Genomic DNA, 15,197 nt, shown 5'->3' with positions numbered 1-15,197 from the left:
AGGGGAAAAAATAGGGCTGTAGGAATGTCAGAATCTTAGATATCAATTATTAATTATCAAAAATTAAAAATACATCCAGATAGCAGTTAGGAGAATGTGAGAGCCGTTTAAAACAAGACAGCAGTACGAAGAAAGTTATTTTTAACTGCGCCGGACTGACTGCGCTCCCTGCCTCATTACTACGCAAAGCAGTTCCTGTCAGGTACTGGCTCAGGGCACCCAGAAGTGCTCAGCTGGCTTTATCCTCCGATGGCATATCCTTCCTCCCTTCCTCCACCCAGTGAGGGATTGGGGTGGGCCTCCCTCAGAGCCCCCTGCATGGGGACTTGGAACCATGAACTGAGCTCTCAGAAGGAGTCCCTGTGTGCCCGGCTGGTGTTGCTCAGTGGTAGAGCGTGGACCTGTGAACCAGGAGGTCATGGTTTGATTCCGTTAGGACACATGCCCAGGTTACTGGCTCGATCTCCAGTTAGGGGTGTGCAAGAGGCAGCCGATCAATGATTCTCTCTCATCATTGATGTTTCTGTCTCTCTCTCCCTCTCCCTTCCTCTCTGTAACTAATAAAAATATATTTTTAAAAAAGGAAGAAGGAGTCCCTGTGTAGGATTTAATCTTTAGTAACTGCCTTTTACCACATTCCATCTGCAGTAGATTCGAAGGATTTGTCAGTGTATGAAATGTGTACCGCATCCTTGCTTAGCTAATATGGAGTCTCTTGCTCTTGTCTTCCCAAAATATATAATTTTGCTCATTTCACGTGGTCTCATGGGGAGCATGAGTAGGAGTTAGCGTGTCTTCCTGCTTCGGCCACTCATGCCATTCAGGATGGCCAGCCTTTACACCAGAGCGGCTCTTTGCTGGCACAGCCTCTAGGCCTCTGACTCATCCATTTCTAAGGCCTGTGCTGGGCCAGGGGTCTGCCCCTGCAGTTGCTGCCACAGCAGCCCCAGTGCTGCCCTGCTGCCTGAAGCCTTGCCTCAGCTCGGCCTGCATGGCCTTCTCTCCGAGGCTTTCAGACGCCCACTCCAGCCTGCCATGGGGCAGATGACAGTACACTCTTTCCCTTCTCCAACATGCCCCGCCCTGGGGCAGGGCTTGGGATGGTCACTGCTTAGCAGTTACACGGCGGCTTCCCTCTGAGATGAAGCCAATGTCACACCCGCTGCTTCTCCCCAGAGGACGGCGAGGCACCGGGATGAGCTGGGATGCCTGTCAAACGTTTCTGGGGAGAGTGCGTTTTCCCTACCCACCCAGCACCTGGCCTTGTTTCCCGAGGAGCTGGAATTCTGGGCGTGGAAGTCCACACCTCCGTGGCCCTCTCATGGCTTTGACAGCAAAGTTATCTTAAAATCCAGAAAATGAGACACTGGAGTTTAACATGAGACACTGGAGTTTAAAAGGAACTGTCAGGCAGTGCACAGAGACAGACTCAAAGGAACACGGCTCTCACTTTGCAGGAACTAGGACAGATTGTATAACATGCCAAAGTCAACGCAGGCCTTAAAGGGCTCGCAGTGCAGAACGGGGCGGGGGGGGGTGGGGGGGTGGAGGGGGGTGGTGATGTTCTTTCCAAGGCCCTGGGAGCTATGTCTTGGGCTGGACAGAGAAGCCAGTGGTGCTTGCCATGGGCCTCAGAGCATTGGGTGTGAGAACAGGTGTGATGCAGGCAGCAGAATTTCAACCCCGGGGTTCCATTCCTGCAGTCTCCACATTCAGGTCAGGCACCTCTCACAGCTCTGGTCGTCTCAGGGGGCCTGTGCACTGCCATTCAGAAGACCAGGAGAGCGGAAGGGGGGGAGAGAAGCTTCTAGAACATTTAGCAAATGGTCTTTATACTTCCTAAGAGGTTAAAAGGAGGAGCTCAGAGCTATATTCGCTCCCGTCCTGGTGAGCAATGGGCGGCTTGTTCCTCCCTCAGAGACCAGGTGACTTTCCAGTGGGTGGAAGCCGTGACCCCGAGGCTCAATTAGAAAGGCGCCCAGGAGTCCCCCTCCTTCCAGCAGCTTTCGGCTCTCATCCAGTCCATAGATTAATTTTTCAGACTTAGTGTTAGTTCAGGTGAGATAAAGATAATGAAAGTTTCCTAATCCTCTTAAAGAAGATTTATCTGACTGCGTAGAAAGCTTTTGGAATACAATAAGGCATGTATAAAACTGAGGCCTAATCTGGCCTTTAATTTCAAACTGCTGATGGGTATTGATTTTGCAATGAGGAAAACGGAAAACTTTCCTGAACTGCAACTTGTCTGTTTAGAAAAAAAAAAAAGTGTTTATTTGTCATCTGTCCATTAGAGGATGTTAGTATCTCATCACCTCTGCCAACCAAGTGCCGGAAGAGAAGGGGAACAGCCCCTCAGCGCCCTGGCTTCATCGCTCCTGCTCCTGAGACGGAGCAGACTAAGAGATGATCAGTCACTGACCTCACAGCCTGTCCTCACTGCTTTATGAGGTGGCCTTTGCCACATATCCGATGGAATTAATTCCCAAGTCCTTTTCTTGGAGAGGAGCTGCATTCATTAAAATATTATCACTGGTACCCAAGGCACATCTCGGCCACTGAGGGATCATCTCAAGGCAGCATGTGGCGGGTATGTTAGTGGGAGCTGGAATGTATACTCAGGTGCTGAGGAAATCCTAGCCAGGGGACAGTATTGCTGGGCAATCAGATGGTTCTCGGGGTAGGGGAATCAGGCTGCCAGCCTGGTATGGGATGCGGTAAAGCAGAGAGAAGCTGAAGGCCCAAGGACAGGCAATGAGCTACTCCCATCACCCAAAAGGTGGGCCAAGCATGGGCTGTGAATCTACCTGTAGAAAGGAAGACAGTGCCTCCAAGAGATATTGTCCAAGAAAGACTGAGAGAATGAATGTTAACGCCTTGAAAGAAGAAAAATGAAGAGATCACCACCTGCATTTTGGATGGGGAACGGACGATGGCCTCACTCATAACTGTGGAGCTAGGATCCTGTGATTCTAGGAAAGGGAAGCATGAGGCTTGCTAAGTTTAGAGGTAAGGAAAACATAAACATCATGCAGCTATTACAGAACTAAGGAACAGGTGCAACTCAAGGCCAGCAGCGGGTATTTGAGACCCATCATGAATTTACTAGCATGAGAGTGAGTGAGTTTTCTGAGCTTATTCCTAGAGAACAGCAGGAACCACGGATTTATGTCTGTCCCCAGCACACAGCACTGTGTGAGGCTTACTAGACATTCAGTCAATGTTTGTAAGTGAACCGGAGAACCGGTGACTACAGCAAGTGAAGTGGCACACGAAGGCAGTGATCAGACAGCCCCTGAAACAGAGACGGGTGAGGACTGTGGCAAAGACTGTCCAGGTGATGTGGAGTGGACAGTGATGGGGACGATTCCCAGGAGGGATGATGGTCTTCCATGTGACAGCGAAGAGATATGTTATAACAGGGATAACATGAATCCCAGGCATTTATTTAGTACTTTATAGCACTGGTCACAGCATTGTCTCTTTTGATCTTCACAACAAGCCCTGGGAGGCCCCAGCACAATGACTGTTATCTCCATTTTTGCAAATTAGGAGCTGCAGCTCCTGGAGAGCAAGAGACCCATCAGGGCCTCCTGGGAGTAAGTAGCAGATCGGGGTCTCAAACCCTGGCCATGTGACTCCAAGGTCAATGTCCCTCCAGCACACTCCACCACCTCCTGCCAAGCAGGTCTGAAGTTCTTTCTCTAATCTAGATTGTGGGAATTGTCCAGTTACTCTTTCTTTTTTTTCTTCCCTGTTTCTACTATGGAGATTACATTGTACCAGAAGAAATTGAGGATAAAGCTCAAGGTAGAAAATTAGCATTGGGGGTGAGATGCCAAAACTACAATGAAGAGTGTAGAGAGGCAGAGAGATCAGAGAGAAGCAAAGAAGAGAATTCAATGATGAGTAGCTTATCCATACATTTTAAACACTACCTCTTTTAAAATATATATTGATTTAAGGGAGAGGGAGAGAGATAGAAACATCAATGATGAGAAAGGATCATTGATCAGCTATCTCCTGTGCCCTGGGGATCGAGCCCACAACCTGGGTGTATGTCCCAACCAGGAATCACACCATGACCTCCTGGTTCTGAGGTCAATGCTCAACCGCTGAGTCATGCTGGCGGGGCAACATTACCTCTTTATCCTTTGTATGTTCCAAAAACTTAGGCCCTTTGAGAATCCAGTAAACAATTGTTATCCTAAGTGTCATGAATGCTCCAGCATTCTGAAACCACGTGGCTATCCCTGTGTGGCCTTGGTTGCTGTCATTGTCAGTGGGCAGGAAGAGTGGGTGGACTTTTGCTCCTCGGATGCTGATATTCTCCATCTGCTCTCTTGGCTTAGTTCAGAAATCTGTTTACTACCCGATATTTTCTTTCATGGAACTCCTCTCACTAAACCCAAGTCTATGTAAAGAGCTGGAAATGACGAATGACGTTAATTTCTCACATCTGAGACTCCACAGCAAGCTCCTGCAATTTCTATGTCTGCAAAAGACGGTGGCTCTATGAGCCTGGAGTCAGTTCAGGGGGGACTGGTTGGGACCCCAAAATTTCTTTCCGCAGGTAGAGGAGTCAGGTTTGCCAAGTAGCCCAGACCGAGATTTTGCTGAGCGCCAGCCAGACGCTGCCTTGGGCACAGTAAGCGTGAACCTCATCTCAGTTGGTTCTCACACCAACCCTGCAAACTTGACATCATATTTACATTTCACAGATAAGGAAATGGAGGCCTACAAAGACTAAAAACTTGCCCTACGATGAGGCTACTAATGCTTTAAATTCGCTTCACCGACTCATCTGTAGAAAATAAGCCATCCGAATAAAAATAAGTAAAGCACACTATACGCATTATCTCTTTTGATTTTTCTGCACAAAAGCCCTGGGAAGCGAAACAGAAAGTCACCAAATTCCCAGAAAAGAAATAAAAGAGTCAGAGAGTTGAAGAATAGTAGGTAGGAGGTGGCAAAGCACCTTTTAACGCCAAGTGTTTTTTATCCTAGACCCAGTGTTTTGTTCACATACCAGATTGCTATCTCATAGCTCAGGAAAAACACAGGTAAATTTTACTTTTTTGAGAAAAATATAAAAGTTCCAAGGCGCTACTGAGAAGGGCGAACACTCAGCAGACAGATGCTGGGGGGCGTGGGCCTGGTCAAGGCTGGGGCTGGGGCAGGGCCCGGCGTTAGGGTGTCCAGCAAGCAAGGAACACAGACCTGCCACAGGTCACAATTTTTCCAAGGACCTGGCTATTTTCAGCTCTTCCTTTGTTAACCAACCTCTTGTTTCTGCTCTTTCCCCCGCTTCTCCCAAATATTACAGTACTTAAATTAGCATGTATAATTGTGAGCCTCAAGAAACGCAGATATTCAACCTGAAATCCATTTCATTTATACGGCCTCTATCATCACACTTGCTCTTCACAGAGGCAGGGTGAGAAAGTGGAAATGAACAAGAGTGGGCATCGAAACACTCACTCCCCCAGCCTGAGCTCTGCTCCTGACGTCCAGGCCTGGGTCCTTGGGGTGTCACCTTCGTACTTCTCATCCTGGTGAGGAGTAAAATTTAATGTAACTGATTTCCCTTAGGTACACACATGCACACCTAAATTCTTTGTTGTTTGTTATTATTAATTATTTTGCATTTGAAAATAAGGTTCTGAAAAGGGGCCTACAAGTTGTACATACTATGTATGTGTGCAGAGCAAACACACAGGCCGAAGGGTCCACAGTGCAAAATAAATGTAGGAACCTTTTGGGCATCATTTCCTTGGTTTCAAAATGAGGGGTGGAATGGATGGTAAGGAAGTCCTTTGCAGTTATTACATCTCATGATATGTTAGTGCAATTTCTCTGGAGGATGTTTGTATATCCGGGCATCTCTGTTCTCCAAGCCTTTTCTGACTTCTCCCACTGACGGAGCAATTGAAGATTTGCTCTGGTTCACTTTCTTATTCATATTTTGAGATTCCTGTTATCACCACTGTTAGTGGCCACTCTGAGCATTTCTCACCCATGTTGGCTGGGCTTCCTCTTGGCTGGAGAGGATGGGATAGAAAGATACTCTCTCTTTACCTTTCCACCTTGACGTATGTCACCTCCATAACCCACAACCAAAGCAACTGCAAATTAGAATAGGATTGATGTTCACCTCCACCCAGTCTCCTAGATTACCACACCTTTCACTATATCATGTACAGTTGTTGAGGACACAGTCAAAAACTTATTTTGCAATAAAAAAACAACACATTTTTATATTTCTCTTTTAATAAAGATTTACTCCCATTGTTGTGAGGAGAAATACGGGGCCTTGTTAACCTCTGCATACACAAACACAAGCACATACACTCACGTACAATCATACACATAATACAAACACACTCACACACAGTCACATATGCATGCATACACATACACTCACACAATCACACATACACACATTCAGTCACACATGAATGCACAAACACAAACATGTACATACAGTCATGCATGCATGAACACACAAAAACATACCATAAACTCACACAGTCACACATACACATACTAACAAATACACTTCATACATGGTGAATGAGACCAAAGCAAAATTTGACATTGGATGCACATAGTCAGGGCCCAAGATGGTTGACCCTGCCTGGGAATTGCATTTGAGGGTCCTGGATTTGAATGTGTGCAGGCTGTTTTGAAGGGAAGGTAGAGATACCCTTCCACATGGTCTGAGATGGTGCTGCCCGTCTGTCCTGGCACCCAGTTTGGTGGTATGCACAGTAACCAGAAAGGGAAGTGGCAGGGCCTGAGGCTCTCATCTGCCAGATTTGCAATAGAATCCAATAAATGGACCAGTCAGAAAGGCTGCTCTCAACATCATCCCTGATGTGCAGATGGAGGGAAAATGAAATGCCTGTGATGTTCTACTCAATGTGGATGTTGATCTCAGCTTATTTCCTTAGTGTCTAGTCCCTCAGTAGCTCCAATCAATGCCTGGAGATCTTTCCTTTTGTTGTGAGTGGGGGAAGCAGTCTTTAGAAGTAGGGTAAATTGGCCCTAACCGGTTTGGCTCAATGGATAGAGTGTCGGCCTGCGGACTCAAGGGTCCCAGGTTCGATTCCGGTCAAGGGCATGTACCTTGGTTTCGGGCACATCCCCAGTGGGGAGTGTGCAGGAGGCAGCTCATCAATGTTTCTCTCTCATTGATGTTTCTAACTCTCTATCCCTCTCCCTTCCTCTCTGTAAGATGTCAATACAATATATATATATAGTAAATTGGTAAACTCTCCTAATAGATGAAAGTTCATCATGACTCTCATCCAGTGCGGATCCCATATAAGATTTCAAATTTGATTTCCCAGGAGCTTAGTCCTCATGTAGGGCCCAAGCCCTCTGGATTTAGAGTAGCGATGCGTTCCTCTGTGTGGCACGCATACACAGATGGGGAGCCTGACTTGCACTCTGAAACCTGACTTGGACAGGTTAACAAGGTTTGCCTCAACCGCAGGGTCTTGGCAACAATAACTATCCTTTATACTTGGTCCTGTTTTGATTTCTCATAAAGGTATCCAAAGCCTTTGACTCTTCTCTCAGTAATGGTTCTCCTTATAGGCAGAGGAATGCAAAAGCAATGGAAGCCACGTAAAAATCACAAGAAAGCCAGTCAAGAACACATTTTTTTAAATAGTCACACCATGGCTGCCATGCTGAGTACTTAATATGGCAATCACTTCATAGATGCAATTCCATTTTCCAGTCAAGCCCAGAGGTGGGGTGCATTTTCCTAGTAGTTCCATGGGGAAATCGAGGCTCAGAGAGACTAAAGAACTTGCCTTATGGCACCAGCTGATGAGTTGAGCGATTTGATTGGAGCTCTGCTCAGTCTACAGTGAAAGCCTGCACTTATCTTCATCTTGATTCCATCCCTTTCACATAAGCCGGCCAGACTGCCACACCAGCTCACTGACAATGCGCATTCTTTCCTAGCCAGGTTGTCTCTGCTGAAATGGTAGGTCTGCAGTCAGAATCTGTCCTCCTCATGCCTTTGTTTCTTCTATTTTATTTATCTTATTAGTAATTACAACTTCCTTCTTGGAGTTAATATCAGGTATGTACCATTGACTCCTAAATCTAAATTTCCGGTTTCTAATTTCTTCCCTAATTCCACGCTTTTATTTCTGATATTTTCCAGAACTCTTCAACTTGGGTGTCCCATGGTATCCTCACGTGTCCCACACTAAACTTACCTTGTTCTCTCCATGACCCATTCTTCCTCTTTTAATTCACATTTCTATTTATGGGTGTACATCCTTGTCTAAAACCTTGGCTTAAGCATTGCCTCTTCTCTCTCTTTTGCTTCTCCAGCAAAGCAGATGTCATGTCCAATAAATTCATTCTCTTCCTTTCCGTTCCCACAACCCCTACCAACAAAGTGTAGAATCTTGCTCCCCAGTGACTTTTCATAGTCACATTCTAATTGCTACCCAACCCTCAGTCTCTGCCTCCTTAGGACATTTAGCACCGTTGTCTAAGTGTTCCTGATGCACACATCTGATCATGTCACTTCCCCTAAGCGTAATTTTAACGACTCCCCGTTGACAATAAAATAAAGTCAGAACGTCTTAAGTCATTTTTCCAAGTGTTAAACAAGTCAGAGCCACACCTACCTTCCCACTCTTGCTTTCTATTATTCCATTTTTACATCCTACATGCAATTTAGCCAAACATGTCGTTGTAAAACACCCACCCTAGCATCCTGCATTTTCTCCATTTCTCATACCATCTATCTGCTGTGAACATGCTTTTCTCTGGACATCCAAATCCTAGAGACCTTCCCGAGCAGTGCCACCCCCCATGCTCTGTCCAGCCGGCCCCTCTGGGATGATGGAATGAATGCACTCTGTCTGCACTGTCCAACATGGGGCCATTAGCCACAGGTGATAACTGAGAACTTGAGATATGTCTAGTCTGAATGAGGAGCTGAATTTTGCTACTGTTTAATTGTAATTAATTTAATTAAGTATAGTCACACGCGTGAGGGGCCATCATATTGGACAGCACAGTTTTGGAGTTGCTAAATCCCCAAAGCTAAAGGCTCCATTTGGTATTCCAATACCACCTTCCTGTACTTCCTTAGGATACGTGTGCTTTGTGATTTCATATTCCAGCTATTGGTGGGTCTAACTCTATTTCTTCCCAAGGTTATACTTTCATTGAAGGCAAGAGCCCAAGTTGGCTCCATAATTTTTGATCCGGGCACAGCTTAGGAATTGCAATCTAAATTGGCATGACCATAGAGGTAGCCCTTTAACAAACTTATATTAAATGTTACAAATCCATAGAAAAATACATACACACACACACACACACACAAAAAAAAAAAACACAAAAAACAACAACAACAAAAAAACAGCACAATAGCAATGTGTCCTAAATCAGCTGCTATTGAAGATCTCACCACAAAAGGCAGCATCCACCTTTTATATGTTGTATTTGTCACCACATGCTTAGGATAGATGGCTGTGCAATGTAGGTACCAAAAACATTTCCATTGAATAAAGGAGTTCTTAGAAAAACCTTAAAATATGTCTGTAATTTAGAGTTTCTAGGGAAAGTTGAGACACAGCTACCTTCCTGTAATGATGTTGGAAGTCACCCCCTAACAAGATCCCCGAGGGCAGCCCTGGCAGGCAGAGCTGAGAGCTCCCCCACCCAGCCCCGCTGCAAAGCACCAGAATGGGATGCATGGTGTGTTCTGATTGGCCAACGAGAAGACATTAATGACCAGTTAGCAGCTGTGTTCAGGTCAATTAATTTATATTTGTATTTTGCAAACTAAAAGTTGCCCCGTTAGATTATTGATTCTTTGTCCCCGTATTCAATTTGTTTTTAATTGCACCACTTCTGGGCCAAACCCTCCCTCCTGGCAAGCTGGCGATAAATCTGCCACCATCTCAACAGTCAACAATAAATGTGTCTCCTCGTGTCATTATTAATATGTCTCTCGGATTGGTTCATTACCACCGTTAACAGTTTAGAAGAGCCGGATGGCACCGTGCCAGGAGAATTCCTTTTCCCACGGGCTATTTGGTATGATAGACTGATGTCCTAGGCCTGCCTGTGTCTGAGGAAAGGGGCCCAGGATTTAATTTAATATAGCTGGAATCCAAGCCACCTAATCCTCTTTTTATCATAAACAGCTTTAGGAGATATTGTTGGAATAGAGATGTCACTCTCTTTTTCAATTCTTCCCCTTTCCTCACACTTCTTTTTCTCTTCTTAATTCCTTCTTAATTTCTGTTCGGATAGAACCCCCCCTCCTTCAAAAACAACATAACAGCTCCCTGGATGATCCAAAATCCCCAAGTCATTGTGCTGTGCATCCCCAGGGAGTTGAGTTTTATGATTGGATTACGGTTGGTTAAAAACAGAGGGGTGTTCGCTTGCTGGTGTGAATATTAACAGAGCGGCACAAATATTGTGCTCAATGTCACCTTATCTGAGGTCAGTGCGGAAAAAGAATGCGTTCTGTCTTAGAATAGATATAATCATTCATTGCAGTCCAGGTACTGGTTCTTTTTGTGGGGAGCCGGCATGGCCATGGCATACTCAGCCCCAGGGCGCCTTATGTGCCATGCCAGCTCAGCCCTAGTTCAGTGACCCTGAGTGGGGGGGGTGAAAGGATTGAGAAAAGACAGACAAGAGAATGAAAGCTGGGTCTCGGTGGGATGCTGCTCCCTGATGAGGAGACAACGACAGCGCCCACAAGCCGTGTCTTTATTTTATAGCAGATGCCACGAGGCAAAGTAGGGGTGTGATCATGTTGTTTACAGCATTCTCTTGAGTTTCAACCTCACTTAACTACATGCACCCGAATTCTATCACAAGGCACGTGGGGCTACGTGTTTGGACCATAGGTGCAAGCTTACAACCACAGCCTTTGGCTATAATTGTGCTGGGAGGGCCCTGCCCTCCAGCTGGGACTTGCACGTGGCAATGAGAGGACCCTGTCCTTTCATTAGTCCGAGGCTTGAACCTGGCCAAAACACTGCAGGCGCGACCCACATCTTTTAATCATTGGAATTTTTCAGGGGGAAAACAGAGATTTTAAGTGAATTTATAGGTTGGCAGAAGAGATCCTCTTACCCCAGAAATGCCAAATGAGAAATCTAAATGGAGCAAAGCTTGCTTTATAACAGCCCTGCAGTGGCCAGAGCCTAATGCAGCCCAAAGGTTTGCCATTTCCAAGGTGCTCGTTGCTCCAGGACAAGAAATTTGGTTTTCCTCAGACACAGAGTTACCAGTTTTTGTTTCAGGGTATAGGTTTTATACTTAATATTAGCAACACTTAACACACATAGCTTCTCTCCTTGGCCAAGTTCTTCAAAGCTGGTCCAACTGAGCTTTATGAAAGGGAGGTGGCGGCTGTGTGTGACACCTGTTGTTTCTCTTGTAGGAGTTCAAGTAGCCCAGGGAGGTGACGGGCAGGGGAATGGGGCCAGGATGACTTAGAAGGAGAACAAAGGCGGTAAGGGAAAAAAGATGAAAAAGCAGAAAGATGCCTGCATAAGGCCACAGAGAGACAAACGGAGGATGAGAACGAAAACAAAGGAAGCAGAGAAAGATGGAGAGTGGTCAAGAGAAAGAGGAAGAGGAGACAGGAACCCAGCCAAGGTCTCAGTGACCTGAGGACTCTCCCCGATGGAGTCGGGGACACCATGGGTCAAGGTCAGATGCCCTTGGCTCCCAGGGCTCTCCATGTGGGCTTCTCCAAGGCAACCACAGTGCGCCTTGGTGCCCAGCACCCCCTGCAGTTCTCCACATTCTGCCTTTGCTCTCCTGCTCCTGGGCTATAGCCCACCCAGCCTGTCCCCTACCAGAGGCAGGAAGACACTGTTTGATGCCAGCTCTGCCCATACCAGCAAGGACAATTGGTCACATCTCTGGCAACTGATGGTGGAGCTTATGTTTTCCAACTGCTGTAATAGCAAGGTGAACCCAGTAGAAAAGGCAGTATTTTTTTTTTAAATATATTTTATTGATTTTTTACAGAGAGGAAGGGAGAAAGATAGAGAGTTAGAAACATCGATGAGAGAGAAACATCGACCAGCTGCCTCCTGCACATCTCCCACTGGGGATGTGCCCGCAACCCAGGTACATGCCCTTGACCGGAATTGAACCTAGGACCTTTCAGTCCGCAGGCGACGCTCTATCCACTGAGCCAAACCGGTTTCGGCAAAAAAAAAGGCAGTATTAATTAGAATCAAACATACACAGAAAAGAAACCCATTCACTGGGCTGCTACTGGGCTAGAAGTATGCAAAATCTAACTCCTGTTTTGGATGCTTGCTCTGTGACCATAAATGAGTTACTTACCCTAGCTAAGTTTCAGAGTCCTCATCTATAAATTGGGGGTAATGAAGCCCACTCTCTTTCTTCTTACGATCCTTGCGCATTAAGTGGACAGCGCTCTATGCTTTACCGGGACCTGTAAAAGAATGATATTAAAATGATTTGTTTTAGGCTGGTAGGTTACTTTTAAAAATATTTTCATTGATTTCAGAAAGAGGAAGGGAGAGGGAGAGAAGGATAGAAACTTCAATGATGAGAGAGAATTATTGATCAGCTGCCTTCTGCACAACCCCTGCTGGGGATCAAGCCCATAACCTAGTACTGACCGGGAATGGAATTGCGATCGCCTGGTTTATGGGTAGATGCTCAACCAATGAGCAACACCGGCCTGGCAGTTTCATTTGTTAAATGCCTCTGAGGCTGCATGACAGGCACGATGCTGGGGTGATTCACTACTGCACTAGCCCCCCCTTAGGAGGAAGGGCTAGGTTTCAAGACCCTTAGTGGATGCCTAAACCACAGACAGTTCTGAGGCCTGTATGTTTTCTTGTCCTATAAATACACAACTTGTCTCTTAAAGAAAGAACTTTATAGCTTTTTCTTTTTGGCATCTCCAAATTGCCAGCACCACTGCCCCTGCACTTTGGGGCCATTACTAAGTAAATAATGGGACTTGAATGCAGGCACTGAGACAGGGGGCAGTGGGTCTGCTGACCCGGATGGCTCCGAAGTAACTGGCTGATGGGAGGGCATCTGGCCTGGGACCCGGGCAGAGAGGGCCTTTATGTCCCGGATGGGATGAAGGAGACAGCACAAGATTGCATCATGCTACTCAGAACCTTGTGCCATTTAGAACTTATGAATTGTTTAATTCTGGCATTTTCTGCTTAATATTTTCAGACCATGGTCATCCTTGCATAGCGGAAACCTAGCAAAGCAAAACCACAGATAAGGGGAGATTACTATGGTTAGAACTATGAACCTATCCATTCAAACATTGTTTGAACACAAAACATATAACCCTCAGCTCCATATGTCTTATATACTGCGTTGGATTCTGTGGACAATGATGGAAGAAATATGCCATCGTCTGATTATATGTGAATGTGTGTGTGGTATTCCCTATCCTTGAACTTGTATGTCATTCTTCTTATATTTTAAAATATGTCTTTCCTACTTTTTTATATTGTTGCCATAATTCTTGTAATCCTCACCTGAGGACATGCTTAGAGAGAGGAAAGGGAGGAGAGAGAGAGAGAGAGAGAGAGAGAGAGAGAGAAAAAAAACGTGGATTGTTTGTCTTTTGTACTTGCCCTGACTGGGGATCCAATCTACAACCTAGGTATGTGCCCTGACTGGGAATTGAACCTGCAAACCTTTTGGTGCAACCAACTGAGACACACTGGCAGGGCTGTGGTCATCATTTTATAGTATCATGTCCGAGAAGTACTTTTGAAAAAAAAGTATAATTATACTTATTGAGAAAGAACGAAGAGATGAGGTAGACAACTGTGAGACAAAAGAGAAACAATCACTGAATCATCATCAAAGCTTTCACCAGAGGTTTTTTTTTCTTTGAGAATCCTTCCTCCCTGCATAAGTGTGACTTCTATGAAGAAATGACAATGTAGAGACCTACCTATGACCACATGCATCTTCAAGGGGCCACCACTACATTAGCGGATGTTATAGCTGCCTTTGTAATGAATTCTCTTTATTGCTATCACATCCAAAATAAGTTAAATGAAATTAAAATAAAATGAAAGTCTATGCTTCTTTTAAAGGAAAAGAAAAATGCCTGTGGCTGCAGCATTCAGTCCCCAAGTGCCCACTTTAAACACCCCACGGGTCTGAGTGTTAAAGGACAAGCCCTGAGCCCCAGCCATGGTTAATTCAAAGCACCAACAACTAATCACAGAATCCGAGGACGCACAAATAGCTGCTTGAGGAATAAACCTTCCTAGTCCTTGGTTCCAAAACAGCAGGGTGGCAAGTGAGGGGACAGGAAAATCAAAGTTCCTTTTAAAAAAAAAATTATCACGCATAGAGGCAAACCGTCTCCACAGCGGGAAAGAAAGTGGAAAACACACCAAATCAATCACCTTAAAAATAAGGCTTAAAATCCACTCCATCAGATGTAGGTGGGGAGGGAAGAATGGGCCCAGCCGCTTGAAAGTCTTTTATTAAACTGCATTCTGTCTGCCATGGCACAGACAGGAAAATGCAATTAAGGGCAGCCATTAAGAAGACACCCAAAGATTGCTCGGAGAAAGACCAGGGGGGGCAGTCAGCAGGCGCCCTGGCAACTTGCAAAGGAAGCTTACTTTGAAAGAGGGCCGGGCAGGGGGTGAAAGTGCCTCAGATGGGCCGGCCCTGAGGCCCTGGGGTGAGAGGTCCTTGCAGCTTTGCAGCTTCATGCTGTTCCATAAAGATGAACGTATGTGGGCGGGAGGGAAGGCGCAGGTCAGAATGAACGCAGGGCCCCCCAGGTGTGGACAGGTTCTCACCAGCATCAGAAGTCCTTGATTCTATCTTCATTTCAACTGCATGCCCTCGGTCCCTATTTTGGCTACTATGTCCCTCAGGAACGTACCTAACCATGAGGTGATGTCATTTCAAATACAGTGTCACTGGAGTGTCACTGCAGGGTCTCAGTCGCCCTTCCTCCCCCGCACATACTCAGCCCAGGAATGAGCAGCAGTGGAGCCTTGGGGAATGCACACCGGCCCATTGCATGGGAGGCAGCAGGTTGCACTGCACTAACCCCTTAATAAAAGAGCTTTACTTGTTTATTTTATTTATTTTTTTAATCCTCACTCAAGGATATGTTTCCATTGATTTTTAGAGAGAGTGGAAGG

General features: G+C 45.8%; 1 protein-coding gene across 5 annotated transcripts in view; it reads left to right on the top strand.

The window, feature by feature from the left end:
• OPCML (opioid binding protein/cell adhesion molecule like) overlaps window positions 1–15,197 on the top strand; it is an 859,123-nt gene that overhangs the window by 665,674 nt on the left and 178,252 nt on the right. The gene's annotated exons all lie outside the window — the stretch shown is intronic.

Source organism: Myotis yumanensis, unplaced genomic scaffold, assembly GCF_028538775.1.
Source record: "Myotis yumanensis isolate MYYU_CA2020_CCGP unplaced genomic scaffold, mMyoYum1.0.hap1 SCAF_19, whole genome shotgun sequence".
Lineage (NCBI taxonomy): Eukaryota > Metazoa > Chordata > Mammalia > Chiroptera > Vespertilionidae > Myotis > Myotis yumanensis.
Note: the sequence above shows the minus strand (reverse complement) of the source record. Positions and strands in the feature narration are given on the sequence as shown.